We start from the raw sequence: 16,311 nt of genomic DNA, 5'->3' as shown, positions 1-16,311 counted from the left end.
GGTGGTCAGAAAATATGAAAGGTATTATAATCATGCACTACCAGAGTGCTTTCAGTGGCTTTGAACCATGTTTCAGTAACTGCACAGATGTCAATATTCTCCAGGGTAAGGAGCACTTCTAGGGATTTGCAGTTTCTTGTTGAAACTCCTAGCATTGAGCAGTAACACATTTAGCTTGTCCTGAGGAACATTTGTTATGTTGGAAGGTTTGTCTGTTTGGCAATGCCTAAAAATGGCAGTATAGAGGTGAATAATGTTATGGATAATATCTGAAAGCCTACTGATGACAGGTGAAGACCATCCCTGGCAAAGCAGAGTGACTTGTCAACTATGTCCTCCCATGCTGAGAAGTATTTGACACTAGTAACTAAGCCAATCGTTAAAATTGATCATTTTCTTTTGGGATTGTTGCATCATTCTCAAAGATGGTAGAATGCTGCTCAATGCTAGGCTTGTAACTGCTTAAGACATATGTTCTGAGAGCTCAATCAAGTCTCTGTTTAGATAGTCCAAGCAGGTAAGTCTCAGGTCATTCATGTCCACATAGACTATGACAGAGTCATATTGGTACTTGGGGGTAAGTGATCTGAGTGCTTGAATGATCTGGTGGATCCTGGCCCTTGACAAGCAACTAACTGTAATCATTTCTTTATCCAGCCTGTTAAGAGGGACATCAGCGTGTCTCACAATGGAATCTCCTACGACCAAAATATTGGGTTGTGGGGTATTTCGCCTTATCGGCTTGGTAGTTGAGACACAATGAGATGTGGCTTTATGTATTGTGATGGGAATTGTTTTGTTTGCATGCATGCAGAGTTTCTGAGGACTACAGCTGAGAGGCCTTTGAGGTTTGGGTAAGTTACAAGTGTGCACCTCTGCATATGTATGTCTATGTGTCTGGTCCTTTGTGTGTGTGGTGATTATTGTGTGTGTGTGTGTGTGTGTGTCACTGACAACCTGTTTGGTGCATTTTGTGACTTTATGTGGGAGTCTGGCCTCAAGTGTCAATGTGTAACTACATTATTCACATACGGTATTAGTCTGTCTGAGAATTAAGTAGTCATTGTACATAAGGAAATTGTTACATTGCCTCAGGATGCCCATGTCCACCAAGCCAGATGTAGAGATAGCAGGAAAGTACCTATTTATGGTTGCAAGTCTTAATGTGTAACTTGCAAGAGATAGGAATGGAGGGTGTTTGTAAATGGATGAGGGATGGATGCTTACTTTGGTGTAATCTACAGCTAACCCATCCAGGGAAGCTGCACAGCGCCCAGATCAGATGTTCTTTGAGCAGCAGTAGTCCTGGGTGCAATAATAATGTAATGTAGACCTAAATAGTCATAATTAAATGTATTTATGCTGCTCACCACACAAATTAGCTGCCCTGTGAGTACAGCAGGACTGAGGCAAAGTTTTGAGGTAGTTTTTATAGGAAATTTTCAACTTCTGGTGATTGCATATATACAAAGCACCACGAACTGCCTCTGCTCAAAGAGCAGCTTTACACAAATGCAAGGCTTATATAACATCAGAAAACAGCAAGTTTTACACTAACTATGCACTAAGGCCAATCAGGTAAGCACACAATGAGCTTTCTACCAGCAATTCCCAGCTCATACAGATGACATCAGCCCTTTCCTGCCACAAGAGTGCAGACTTTGACCATCCTAATGTAACATGACTGGTCTGGAGTCCCAGTGTTAAGGAGCCACAAACAGATGCCTCATACTATCTAAAAATCTCTGGATACAATGTATTTAAATGCAGAACAGCAGACCTTACAGCACTTAGAAAATACAACTTTTAAACTTAAGGAAGTGCAGAAAACAATAAATAGCACAGAAATCATTCACAGCATAATGAAACAAGTCTTATATACAATCAGGAGAAAAGCACGTTTTATACTAACTATACCCTAAGGCCAATCAAGTAAGCATACAATGAGATTTCCACTAGCAATTCCCAGCTCATATAAGTGAAATCAGCCTTTTCCTGCCATAACAGTACAGACTTTGACCCTCTTAATGTAAAATGACTGGTTTGGAGCCCAACTGTTAAGGAATCACAAAGAGATGTGTAATACTAGCTAAAGATCACTGGATACCATGCATTTAAATGCAGAACAGCAGCCCTTACAGCACTTAAAAATACAACTTCTAAACATTAAAGCACTGCAGAAAACAATAAGTAGCATAGAAATATTTCACTGTATAAAGAAAACAATTAAAGCAAGTACAAAGGAGTAAGGAGTTATTAACAAAATTATACTAAGACTGTTAGCCTAGGCTGTCCTGTGGCGGAGAAATTAATCTTTGTTTGCCACTTATTATTCATATTTTCATATTATGTTCATATTTTCATAACTGACAGACCTAATTCTTACTGAGGTGAAGGGTGTGAAACACCAGTGTAGGAGTCAGGACAATTCACTATAAATTCTTCTTTTTTCAGATGTTGCCTTTAGGGGTTGCCACAGCAGATCATCTGTTTCCATTTCTTCCTGTCCTCTGCATCTGTCTCTGTCACACCAACCACCAGCATGTCCTCTCTCACCTCATCCATAAACCTTATCTTAGGCCTTCCTCTTTTCCTCTAACCTGACAGCTCCATCCTTAGCATCCTTTTCCCAATATACCCAGCATCCCTGCTTAGCACATGTCCAAACCAACGCAATCTCGTCTCTCTCTGACTTTGTCTCCAAGCCATCCAACTTGAGCTGACCCTCTAATGTACCGAATCCTAATCCTGTCCATCCTTGTCACACCCAGTGCAAATCTTAACATCTTTAACTCTGCCACCTCCAGCCCTGACTCCTGCCTTTTGGTCAATGCCACCATCTCCAACCCATATATCATAGCTGTTCTCACTACCTTCTTGTAGACCTACCCTTTCACTCTTTCTGGTACCTGTCTATCACAAATCACTCCTGACACTCTTCTCCACCCACTCCATCCTGCCTGTACTCTTTTCTTCACCTCTCTTCCACACTCGCCATTACTCTGAACTATTGATCCCAAGTATTTAAACTCATCCACCTTCACCAATTCTACTCCATGCATCCTCACCATTCCTCTATCCTCCCTCTCATTCACACACATATATTCTGTCTTAGTCCTGCTGACCTTCATACTGTTCCTTCAGGATAATTCCTACCCCATTCCTCCTCCCATCCACACCATGATAAAACAATTTGAACCAACATCCGATACACCTGGCCTTACTCCCCTCCCATCTGGTCTCTTGCAAGCACAATATATCAACCTTCCTTCTCTCCATCATATTAGCTAGCTCTCTCCCTATACCAGTCATACTGCCAACATTTAAAGTTCCTACCCTTACAACCACACTCCTAATCTTCCTCCTCTCTTCCTGCCTTCAGGCATGCCATCTCCCTCTTCTTCTCCTTCTCCTTTGGTCAGCAGTAGCCCAATTTCCACCAACACCCTGTTGGCTAACAGTACTAGTGGAGGTCAGTGTTAACCTGGGCCTCAACCAAATCAGAATGGCAATCTCTATTGTTGTCTGCATATGTCATTTGGCAAAGGTTTTACACTGAATGCCCTTCTTGACGTAACCCTCCCCATTAATCCGAGCTTGGGACCAGCACGAAGAAATGCACTGACTTGTACATCACCAGTGGCTGGGACAATTCACTGTCAATGCTGGTTTATATCACACTGTACTGGAAATATTGCTAGTTATTTCCTAGTAATTATGAAAATAAGCAATATTTTCATATGTACTTAATACGTCAAAAAACAAGTGACTTACAAACTGTTGCATGACATTAAGTGAAACCCTAGATGTTGTTGAAGAAAACTGTGTCAGATATTTGCACTGTAAGTTGCACATCTTGACAGATATCCAGTACTGTTTTCCTAATTATACAATTAAACATATATTGTCATACTTCTGCAAATATCTTAATAAACCTGCACTTTTAGAGGAATTTCTTGTTTTTATGTGAAAACTTGTGTCTGGTTAATAAGAATGTTCTAACAATATATGTTTACAATGTACAGTTTTCAAGATACCAACATTTGTTTGTGAAAGTTTACAAAAAATATAATTTGTAGTTTACGTGCATTATATTGCAACATTTATGGAAAAGACCATGAATGCAGCAGCTATTATCACTGTAAAGAATTCTTCTTACTGATAACATTGCTATTTGTACAGTTTTAATAGTTTTTATTGTTCACAAAATATTTACATTTGTTTATCTTATGCATTTTAAGTTTATTTTTCAAAAAAAGTGCTTTGGAATGCAAGATGTGTATAGGATGCTAGAGGTGTAACATTCCATACCACATAGGTGTTAATGAGTCAACTAAAACTTGAGCGCTATAGCCTTCTGTGTAACTGTTTGCTACATTTTTAGCAAGCAATTTGCTATGGTTTAAACAGAAGATTTTTTTTTAAACTAAAATATAAGCACCACAGAGCTCCTTCCAGGCAGGATAAACTGTAGCAACTGTTTGCTACATTTCTACCAAATAGTTTGCTACAGTTTATAAAGAAGAATTTTTTTTTTTTATTTTAAACTAAAATATGAGGGCTGTAGCACTCCATGCAGGCAGGGTATACATTGTAGCAACTATTTGCTACATTTTAGCAAACAGTTTGCTATAGTTTAAAAGAAAAATAAATTCTTTTTTAATACAATATGTTAAATGAGGGTTGGGGCAAGGCACAGAAACGGGACCTGAATAGGCTGGGGCAGGAAGGAGGGAAAGCATGTCATGCAGTTGGCCATCTGGTTGGTGTGCCAGTAGAAGGAAAGTTTTTTTTTTTTTTTTTTTTTTTGCTGCTCACTTAAAAAGAGGAGGTGGGGCACAGGTTCATAGTACCAGCCTAGGGTGCTGGTTGAACTATCTAACCATCTACACTTCTGGGGGCAAAGAGTATACATGAAGCATTATTTTAGCATGAACACTAGTAGTAGTAGTAGAAAGGAAGCTAAATGTTAAATTTACTCCAGTAATGCAGATGTGCATGGCAAAGATGTTATAGTACAGGGTTATATACCAAGTGCTCTGCAAAGTGCTGTTCCTTGCAGGTACCTTGATTTTTCTTGATGTCCATTGTGCTTTGGAAGCAATTTTTTAACATCTTTATTAAGTATGACATAAAAGGTGACATATTTACACATACAGTAATAGAAAGTAAAACAAACCATTGTACTTTATATGCTATATACGTATATTTCAAGAGCCCACATTCGCTTCTTTTATCTCGTATACAATATTCAGTATTTCAATTACAGTTGGTTTAGATTTTCATTTCCATTTTCTAGTAATTGCTTTTTTCGCAGCCAATTGTGTTAAACATAGTAAGGCCTTACTATGTGTCGCAGCTCAAAAAAATAATTTCCTTAGTTATGGACATATGCACCCCCGACATTTCTGGCAGAGTATTCTTAAGAACGTTTTACAATCTGCCAACTTATTGTATTCCCAAAAAACATGTTGCCAGTTATCTCTCTCTTTCCCATTACACCTCCAGCATTTGGTAATTTACTTGAGAAAAAAAATCTCTGAAATCTGTCTGGGGTATAAAAATACCTATTCCTATTGTTTTTTTTTATTTTATTTAATTCTTGTTTACTGGGAAACTCTGACTTGGAACAAAGCCAATTTTCAGTGGAGGCCCAGGGAGAAATGCTCCAGATGCATGTCTTTGTAATGTGGGAGGAAACCGGAGCACCCAGAGAAAACCCACACAAATGAAGGGAGGACATGCAGACTCTGCAAAGAAGGCACTGCAGCCAAGAATTGAACCAGAGAACCTCTTGCTGCGAGGCGACAATGCTACTGCTGTACCACTGCACCATTTCTTTGTAAATTACCTTTCCAGTCTGTCTTCCCTATCTTTTCTAACCTTCTCTGCTTGATTCATGCTATATTTTATGTGCCCTACTAATTTTCCCCCTTTTAACAGCATCTTCTGTTCTGGACTCAACTAAAATCTCTACCAGAACTGGTATTTCATTCAGCTTTCCCCATCTCTTTCTTTATTTTAGACTGGAATAATGTGCACAGTATTTTAGCTCTGCAGCAAGAAGTGGAGAGACACATGCTGGTCGTCACTATTGTAGCAGCATGAGAAGCAATCGATGGAGCTTTTCCCATGTCTAAAAGCAGCACTCAAAGGTGCAGGACAAAGCAGTTGCCCTGGCAGCAGTGAATGAAACTGGACGTTAATAAGTTCACAGCTGAGTGCTCATATGTCAAGCACTTTGACTGTGCACTTCACAAAGTCAAAAGGAATGGTGAAGGTTTCTGCCAGTGCTCAAGGCAATCTTTTTTTCTTTGATACTTGGGACATAATTTTACCATAAGCACAAGGAGAGAAATGGAGAACTATTTATGCCAGACTTCAGTCTACAGATACATGAAGACTTGCACAAGTAAAGTTTTCACAACAAAATTCTTTTTCCTCTCTCCTTACTGATACACTGCTTTCCTTATAGCAATTTCTTCAGCCTCATCCATCTTCCTTCTGTAATTAACTCTTGCCTACTGTTTTGCCCACAGTCAAAAATAATACATGTGAAATTGTTCGATCTCGCCGTTTGTTCTTACACACGGGTTCAGAGCCGATCCTCGGCTCCGAGTCGGCCACATCACCAGCTCTGCATCTACAAGAAAGCTCGAGGCACAGTTCTTTCCCATGATCCTCCTGTGCTAACCCTCAGATCTAGTTTGCCGCTAGCAGCGGATCGCATCGTGAGAGGCTCGGGCCAGTATTTTTTCATTCTATTATACTATCCTTTTTGAAGTTGTAGTTGTTAAAAGTAGTTAAAAAGTAGTTTATTAGTGTAAAGTGTGATAGTTTATTAGAGAGTGTGTTTTTCTATAGTTAAAGTAGTTTTAAATAGTTTAGTGTTTTTTACTTCAGTTAAGGCCTTGTTGTAATTCTGTCAGGACTGACAGTAGGGTTTAAATTGTTATATTCTGCCTTAACTTATTCTCCCTGTTCCGCTAATTGCCAAATTCCTGCAGAAAGCCAAACGTCTGGAAAGGACCATAATTCTGATAGCCCCATTCTGGCCTCGACAAATCTGGTTCCCCTTTCTTCAAACTCATCAGGTGGAGGAACCGTGGATTCTGGACCCAGTGCCAGATCTGTTGACGCACTCATCGGGAGTTCCTCACACATCTCTAAAGTCCCTCAAACTGACAGCTTGGCTGCTCCGCTTCCCATCTTAGCCAGGTCAGATTTATTGTCCCCTGCAGTACAACACATAATTGTATCTTCCCACAAGCCATCCACAAGGAAGCTATACAACAGCAAATAGAAATGTTTTGCGTACTGGGCCTCGCAGCAGGGTATAGATCCGTCAGGGGCTCCAGTACACAAGATATTAGAGTTTCTTTCGACACTTTTTCATGAAGGAGCATCGACTTCCATGATAAGGGTACAACTTGCGGCTTTATCTAATTTTCATGTTGGTCAGGGAGATAGTTCCCTCATGTCCCACAGACTTTGCAAAGCCTTTATGAAAGGTACCTTTCACCTCCATCCCCCCTTTCGTAATCCAGTGGCCCCATGGAATCTTAACCTGATGTTATCACAGCTCATGTTGCCCCCATTCGAACCAGCCACCACAACCCTTCTTAAATTTTTATCATGTAAGACACTTTTTCTGGTTGCCATCACTTCCGCCCGGAGGGTTTCAGAGTTGCAAGCATTATCTGTCTGGCCCCCATATATGATATTTCATCCAGATAGGGTAACATTGCGCACCAATCCATCCTTCCTTCCAAAGATTTGTTCAGTCCAAAATATTAATCAATCGATTGAACTACCCACCTTCTTCAAAAATCACTCCAGTAAGTTGGAATACATGCTGCACAAATTAGACATCCACAGGCAGCTGAGATTTTACCTAGGACGAAGGAATACAGAAAGTCAGACCAACTGTTTGTATCATATGCTGACCAAAGGAAGGGAAAGGCGGTAACAAAAGTTACTTTATCCAAATGGCTCTCAGACTGTATAAATTTTGTATATTCAGAATCAAAGCAACAACTCCCCTTTAAACCCAAGGCTCATTCTATTAGGGCGATTGCTACTTCTTTAGCCCATGCCACCCACTTGCCATTAGATACCATTTGTGCGGCGGCAACTTGGGCGAAACCACATACTTTTATCGCTCACTACAAATTCGATAAAAACTCCAGAGACAGGGCGATGTTTGGTTCCACTGTTCTCAGGAATGTTCTCCCATGAGCCACCCAGGATAAAGGAGCTAGGGACGCTACCCGTGTGTAAGAACAAATGGTGAGATCGAACAATTTCACATAAAGAAGTTATGTTCTTACCATAACGTTCCATGTGAATTGTTCATCTCGCCTTTGTTCTTACATTCCCCCCCTCCATCCCCCGTCCTGCGTTCTGAAAGAACGGGTAAGACTGCATTTGGGTTCAGTCTTTTCTAGATATTGTTATTCTTGAGCTTCCTAGTGTACATCAGGGATGGCATCTTTTCTCTTCTATTGATGACAGAGTATCAGACAGTGTGGTTGTGTTTTTTCTATGTGCTTAGGGCGCAGTAACTAGTGGGATTCTTCTGGTGTTAGCAGACTAGATCTGAGGGTTATCACAGGAGGATCATGGGATAGAACTGTGCCTCGAGCTTTCTCGAAGATGCGGAGCTGGTGATGTGGCCGACTTAGAGCCGAGGATTGGCTCCGAACCCGTGTGTAAGAACAAAGGCGAGATGAACAATTCACATGGAACGTTATGGTAAGAACATAACTTCTTTATTCTTTATTAACTTTAACTAACTGTTCACTCTTAGATTTATTTCTCAACTCATTTTCTTCTATTTCAATATCTAGTAGTAAAACTTCTCATATAGAGTTCTATGATATAAAGAGCTACATACATGCCAACTGCATAAATTACAATTTCAGAAAACATTCAGAATTTTCATAACTAAAAACTTTTACCTAGTGTGTAGCATGTAGTTTGTTGACATTCTTCCAGACATACTTATGTAAATATTTTCTGTTCTCTCTTTAAAAAATACAATCATACTCAGCTCCTTTAAATTTCTCCATTATGCCATGAAGTCAAACCACCAGAATCACAATATCTTCACCAAGTAAATTGTTTATAACCTGTAATACACCAATACAATTTTGCCATTTGCTCCACATTTCTGACTTACCCATATTATACCTAGTAGCCACGCTGGCATGATGTACCTAAGGAATTTAATACCTCTGAGTCTATATTAAGATGATATATAGGTCTCCATTTATGTATACCTTCATGTTTCCTTGTTTCCTTATTAAAACAAATATATCAGTGTCAATCTTCCTGTTTAAGTACATTTTTCAACATTAGACATACCAATTCCTTTCCTGCAAAAGGTCACATAGGAACTGTTACCTGTTTTGCAGAAGATCATAAAACAGACATTTTCCTGCTTGCAGCAAAATTACTGATGGCATCAAACAATTCATTCCTCAACACAGCAATACCTTAATTATTACTAATCCTTTTCCACAAATTGCTGCAAAAGATGAGGAAAAACACTAACTGTGAACAGTACTGCAGTTGTTCAGCAAAAAGCAGTGCACACTCCAGACATGACTTCCAGTAACCAAGAGGAAAGCATAAGACAACTGCACACAGACCTGGTTAAAATAAACAAAACATTGATGGAGTATATCAACTCAAATAACAAAAAATGGAAGAAGCTTTAAAAATATTCAAATGAGGCGCTAAAGCTGCAAAAATCAGAGGTTGAAATGAAGAAAAGGCTGGCTGAATGTGAAACTGCTCAAGAAGAGATGTTTCAAAAAATAATGGAATTAGAGGACAGAGCACATAGGGAAAACCTGAGCTTTTAAGCTATACCAGAGAAGCTGGAAGGAACAGACTGTATTAATTTTATGAAAGCACAAATAAGCAACTGGAGTTGTTAATTGAAAGCAGAAGGAATTGATTCTGACAAAACTGTGGCAGAAGGACAAAGTACTAAAATTGGGACACAGCAGAGTGTTTGTGGAGAATGATTCCTCATTGTACACCAGGCAGAAGAGGAGTAAATTTATTCCACTATTAAGGGAATGTCGATAAGCAGGCATTAGATTCAAACTGCTGTACCCAGCTATCTTCAAAACATTCTTCCCTGGAGGGACAAAAATCTTTTTTTTTTATGAAGTACATGCTAAGGAGGAAATACCAAATTTGTCTAAAAAAATTGAGCTGTGAAACAGAAGAAGATTCTGCTTCTTGTTCTTCTGGTAATAAAGACCACAGACAGACTGTACCTGTGAAACATTTTACAATGTTTTGATGGAAAATGCTTGAGAGAGGGGAAAAAAGCACAAGAGCTGACTAGGAGAATCAAGAGTGCATTAGAAATGAAGCAGAGACAGGATTTGGGAAATGGAGATAAACAGCATTAAAACCAGTAACATGGAAAATAACAAATGTGGGATTACAAACCAATAATTATATTTGTGAAATATGACAGAACAAGAAAATCTGGAAATATTGGACTTTTTCTGGACTTTGTTGGACTTGTGGGGGACTCTAAAGTATATGCCCTACTTTATGTCATTAAGGTTCAGAAAAATTAGGGGAAGGGAAGATGAGGGAGAAAGTTAACTGTAAGTAAAATATTTTTTTTCTTAGTGGGACTTTTTATTGTGTATGATCTTCTTTGCATGCTATAAAGTAAAGATTTCTCAGTCATTTTTAAGTGCTCCTGTTTTTTTTTTTCTGTCTTCCTCCCTTCTTCTCTCTTTTTCGAGCTTTAGTTTTGAGAAATGGAGGCACTGCAGTGTAAAAAAAGTGTAGTCAAAAAAGCATGACAAAAGAAAAATGTATGTGTTTTTTTCTCATTCTTGCATGTAGGAATGACTAGATTAAGGCCCCTAGTTTGATCTAGTTAAGTTTTAACATAAAGCAAGCAAATGAAAAAGAATATTGAATATTGTAAGGCTTTCTTTCTAGCACATAAATGTATACTTAGTAGTAGTTCTGTATCTGGTCCTCACATCTCCAAGGAGACAATCTGAAAAGAGAACTTGGCTACAGTCTGTTAAAGTGAAATTAGCTAGAAAAAAAAGACAAATTGGCTGGAAAGCTTTCCTGTGTTTTCCCAGCTAGGAGAGCTATAAGACAAAAAACAGATAGCACTTAATAGAAGCATAGGCTGCACCACGCATCTTAGCATGGATAACCTTTCTTTTAGGTTAACTGGTTTCAGACATTTGTTTCTGTTAGGAGGGTAAAACTTCAATGTTTGAAGATATACATAGTTTTGTGTGTTAGTATTAAGTTAATAGGTTTTAGGGGGTATTGGGGTTATGTTTTTTTTTGTGGGCTTTCAATAAAACAAAACGTTTTGTAAGATATGGCATGGGCTCAAATAGGTATGACAAGAAACAACTGTATAAAAGTTCAACCTTCCAAATAGTGCAAGCATGTAAGATGAAGCTGGAACTAGACATTTAACAAAAAAAGCTGTTATACATAAAAGGTGTGAATAACATTCTAATATAATCATGCTTTCTGTAATGTCTTTAAATGTCAATGGTCTCACAGATAAATACAAAAAAGAAGGAGTGGTGAACTATACTAAAATATGGAGAATGCAAACAGCTATGCTACAGGAGACACACTTGGAAAGAACAGAACATGTAAATTTAATAAAGAAATGTTTTCAGGATGGTTAATCGGTGAAATACATAGGACAAAGTAAAAGAGAAGCAATCCTATTAATTGCAAGAGGAGCTCCAATAGTGATAGAAGAGGATAACAAAATAATAATGGTAGAAGGGGCTACTGGCAAGGGAGGAGAGGATTACACTACCATGTACTTATATTCCACCTAAAACTGCTATAATGGAGCTTAAGAAAATTCTGGGAGAAATAATCAGCTGATCATCAGAGGAGATGAGATAAAAATGGTGATGTATAACCAATCTACATAGGTTCATAGGTGTTTACTTGACTAAAGACCACGAGGGCTATTTAAGCCTAGCCATGCATTCCAAATCTCTGACAAGTTCTGCTACCCTTGATATGTGTTAGCATGGGCCTGGGAGATGTACCATTTACAAGTTACCTGTGTCCATTAGAGACACAGGTGCCAAACCAGGGATGAATTTTTGGTTTACCATCCAATTGTCAAAGTTGCACTTGAATTGGGTTAGGGAGGAACTCTGCTTCACATGGATGGGGAGCCTGTTCCATAGATGGTGTAGTCTCTTGTGTACATACCTGCCTGTCCAACAGGTTCTGTTTATATCACAGACAAGGGTTACATCTTTAGAATGGGTAATTCTGGTGCTGTTTCTTTTGTTAGTATGCAGGAGGTCCATCAGAGTGGGGTCTGACAAAGCCCTGTATGCCAGGCGTAGATCTCCCCTCAAAAAACTGTAGGAGACAGAATACAGGGATAGGGCCTTGAGGCAGTCTGCATAGGACATATTACTTATGCCCTGTATTCTGTTAGTGAGGAACCTCTGTGGATGTTCCAATTGTTGGATATGCCTGGTTAGGTACAAACCAAATGGGGCATTGTACTCAATGATAGATCTGATGAATGCCAAATACAGTGGAACAATGACTTCCCTGGACTTAGATGCTATACCTTTGTTTATAAGTTGTGCAACATAGAATGATTTCCTCACCACTGTAGACACATGATGATCAAAGGCTAGGTTACTATCTATGTGTGTCCCTAAGTCTACTGGATCAAACTTAAGGGGTGTGTTGTCAATATGATAGTTACCAGGGATGGATGACTTCCCAAAGGATACTATTAGGCATTTCTTGGCATTTAGTTTTAGTCCATGGCTCTGACACCAGTTGTCTGTTTGTGTCAGCCCCTCCTGTAGAACATTTGTGTCAGTGTGAGATTCAATGGCAGCTCCTAATTTGTAATCATCTACAAATTTAGTCAGCCAGAGACCAGTGACATTGGCCTTGACTTCTGAGAAGTAAATGCCAAAAATAAGTGGTCCAAGGACTGATGCCTGAGGGACTCCACTTGTGGCTGGCCTCTTTGTAGAGGTGGACTCCCCACTTATAACTTCCTGGGTCCTGTCTGTGAATCAGTTGGCTATCCACAGGGTGACATATGGGTTTGTACCTAACCTCTTGAGTTTGTCAATAATGCCCAAGTGGGGTATTGTGTTTGGCCAGGTCAAGGTAGGCAGTGTGAACAATTTTGTCCTCATCCATTGCTTTGGTGACCTTCTCTAAGAAGTCCACCAGGTTGAGTAGGCATGACCTGCCCTTAATGAATCCAAACTGGATTGGGCCCAGTGTCTGGAGATTTACTATCTCTCTTTTGATCATCTCCATGATAATTGTTTCCATAGCTTTACATATAGTTAGACCAGTGTCTGTAGGTGGCTTACATTTGTGCAGAGGGATGACTGTTGCCTTTCTCCATTCGTGAGGTATGAAGTTTGTTTGGAGGCTACAGTTAAATAGTAATTCCAGAGGCCCTGATAGGTCATGTTTCATGCTATTTAGAAGGCATCCTGGGATATTGTCTGGGCCCACTGATGCAGTATTCTTCATCTTAGAGAGAGCATTAAGGTTCATAGGTGTGTACTAGGCTAATGGCCCTGGAGCCTTTACAAGCCTAGCCCATAAGATTACCTTGGCATCGTGCCACCAGACCTTAGTTCCCAGTGCGTCTGTCAAGTAGAGCCACTGGAGTAATCCCCGGGGTGAATTTTCTATTTCCCATCCACTCACCAAAATTTCTCTTGAAGAGGACCAGTGAGGTGCTCTGTTTGATAAGTATGGGAAGTCTACTCCATAGCATGGGCAGTCTCTGGGTTATGAACCTGTCCCTCCAGCACATTCAGTTGATTGTTGTAATGAGGTTGAGGTCTCTGGAGTGTGTGGTGCAGAAGGAATGGGATTTCTTTAGATGTAGCATTTCTAACTGGGTATAGCTGGGTCAGACATGGCTTTGTAAGTCACGCAGAGATCGCCTCTAAGTAGGGAATATGAGACAGAGAATAGTTGGAGTTTTTTTAGTCTGTCCATATAGGACAAGTGTCTAAGGCCTAGGATCCTCTTTGTGAGGTACTTTTTCAACCTCTCCAGTTGTTGCAATGTGTCTAGTGAGGCTCATGCCAAATGGGGCATTGTACTCAATGATTGGCCTAATGAGAGAAGAGTAGAGGGAGACAATGACCTATTTCTTCCTGGATACAAAACCTTTAATAATGAGATGTACCACATAGAAGGACTTTCTGACCACAGTGGCAATATGGCGGTCAAACGAGAGGTTGCTGTCAACCTGTGTCCCCAGATCTCTTATAACGCCTTCTGTGTTCGGTGGACTACCATCAATGTGGTAATTCATGGGAAGTGGGTTTTTCCCAAATGGGATGATGACACATTTTTTGGCATTGAGCTTAAGGCCATGGTTCTGACACCAGTCATTGGTCTCAGTGGAGCCTTTCTGTAGGATGTCAAAATCACTTGGGGAGTTAATAATGGCTTCCAACTTGCAATCGTCTGTGAACTTTGTCAGCCAGAGTCCCTTTGTGTTGGCCTGGACTTCTGGGAAGTAGATAACAAACAGGAGAGGACCAGGACTGATCCCTGTGGGACAACACTTGTGACTGGTTGTCAGTGTGACTTGGAGTCAGCTACTTTCACACTGTGAGTTCTGTCTGTGAGCCAGTTGTTGATGCCTAGCTTAGTGAGTTTCTCTATAATTCCTTTGTGGGGAATGGTATCAAAGGCCTTGGCCAGATCAAGATCTGAATATGAAACTGCATTCCCTGTAGGCTTTACTCACCTTGCAGAATGTAGATATTTGTGCAGTTACTGTGACATGGTTTAAAGCTACAAAGTGTACCCCAGCAGTGCATGGCTGCAGTGCCTTCCACACATTCAGACCAGCTGCAGCACTGGAAGAGACAAAAGAACCTGTTCCCTATTGATAGTAGGGGAGTTATATTTGATGATATTTCCTGAGGGAAGGTTGAGGTGGAGAGAGGAGTAAAGTTGGAGATTAATTTATCAGCCAGGAGGTTTGCTATATCTTCTGGCTCAGTACAGGTGTCTCCATTTACAATGAGCTGTGCACACAACTGTGTATTGCCTTTGAGGTTGTGGGCATAGCTAAAGAATGCTTTGTGGTTTTCTTTGGCCTGGAAGGCCAAACTTACCTCAAATTTGGCTTTGGTAGACTTTATTTGTGCTCCGGGTTGTTTGTTTAGTTTGATGAGAGTGCCTGCTGGGTGCTGCACCTCCTAATTTTTGCCATGATTTTCTTCCTCCTGTTATACAGATGATTGATTCTGTGATTCCACCAGGTTGGCTTGTTTTTTGAGTGAGTTTTGTACTTCTTCCTGGTGGGTACAGCTACCGCTATGCAGCCATTAACATGCTTGTTGCATAGACAGAAGTGTTCTCAGGGTTTTTGGGGGCTTGACATTCTGCTAAGTTCTCACTTAATAGCAGGATCTTAGCTTTAGAATAGCTCCTGAATACTCCAGATGTAGGTGGGGGTCCCAGGTTTTATTTTTACTTGAAAGGAGACCATTTTGTGGTCTGACCTTACCAGGGAAGGCATTACATTAGGGGATGTGCAGCAGTCTCCCATATTAGTGAGACCCAGATCCAGTATGGTTGCACCCCTAGTTGATGCATTGACTATCTGGTTCAGAGAGTTTGTGTTTACAAAATCCAGTAATCTCTGTGCATGTATGTTTGGTGTCGTATAGGATTCCCAGTTAATAGTGGGGTAATTAAAGTCACCAATGAATATGGTGTTGGGTTGAATAGTTAGTGCTTCTAATAAGTTTAAATACATGGTATGGGTTTCCTGGGTCATAGAGGAGGACCTATAGCTTGTAAGGAAGTGGTATTGGATTTTACCTATGGTGATTTGAACATGGAGCAGCTCAAGTGCATTGTCCTGTTTGACCAGCCTTGAAGTATATTTATTTTTGATGTAAATAGAGACACCTCCACCTTTAGTCCCTGCCTGTGAAGTAGCTGGTCTAAATGTGTAGAAGGCATTATAACCTTGCACTGTTGGTGTGCACTCCACAGCTTTAAACCATGTCTCAGTGACCACACAGACATCACCAGGAAAGTCCCCAGGAATAGGTGGCATTCCTGTGGGAGTTTGGAAGCTAGGAAGGAAAAAAAACTGATAAAGATCTGGAAGGTTTCATTAAACAGTATTTTAAGAGGAGAAGAACTACCAACATCTTGGAAGAAAGCGGTGGTAGCTGTAATACCTAAAAAGGGTAAAGATCCATCAGATCCAGCTTCATACAGGCCCATTTCAGTACT

Source organism: Protopterus annectens, chromosome 2.part1 (assembly GCF_019279795.1).
Source record: "Protopterus annectens isolate FY-2018-M chromosome 2.part1, PAN1.0, whole genome shotgun sequence".
NCBI lineage: Eukaryota > Metazoa > Chordata > Ceratodontiformes > Protopteridae > Protopterus > Protopterus annectens.
The sequence above is the reverse complement of the archived record's forward strand: the minus strand, read 5'-3'. Positions refer to the sequence as shown.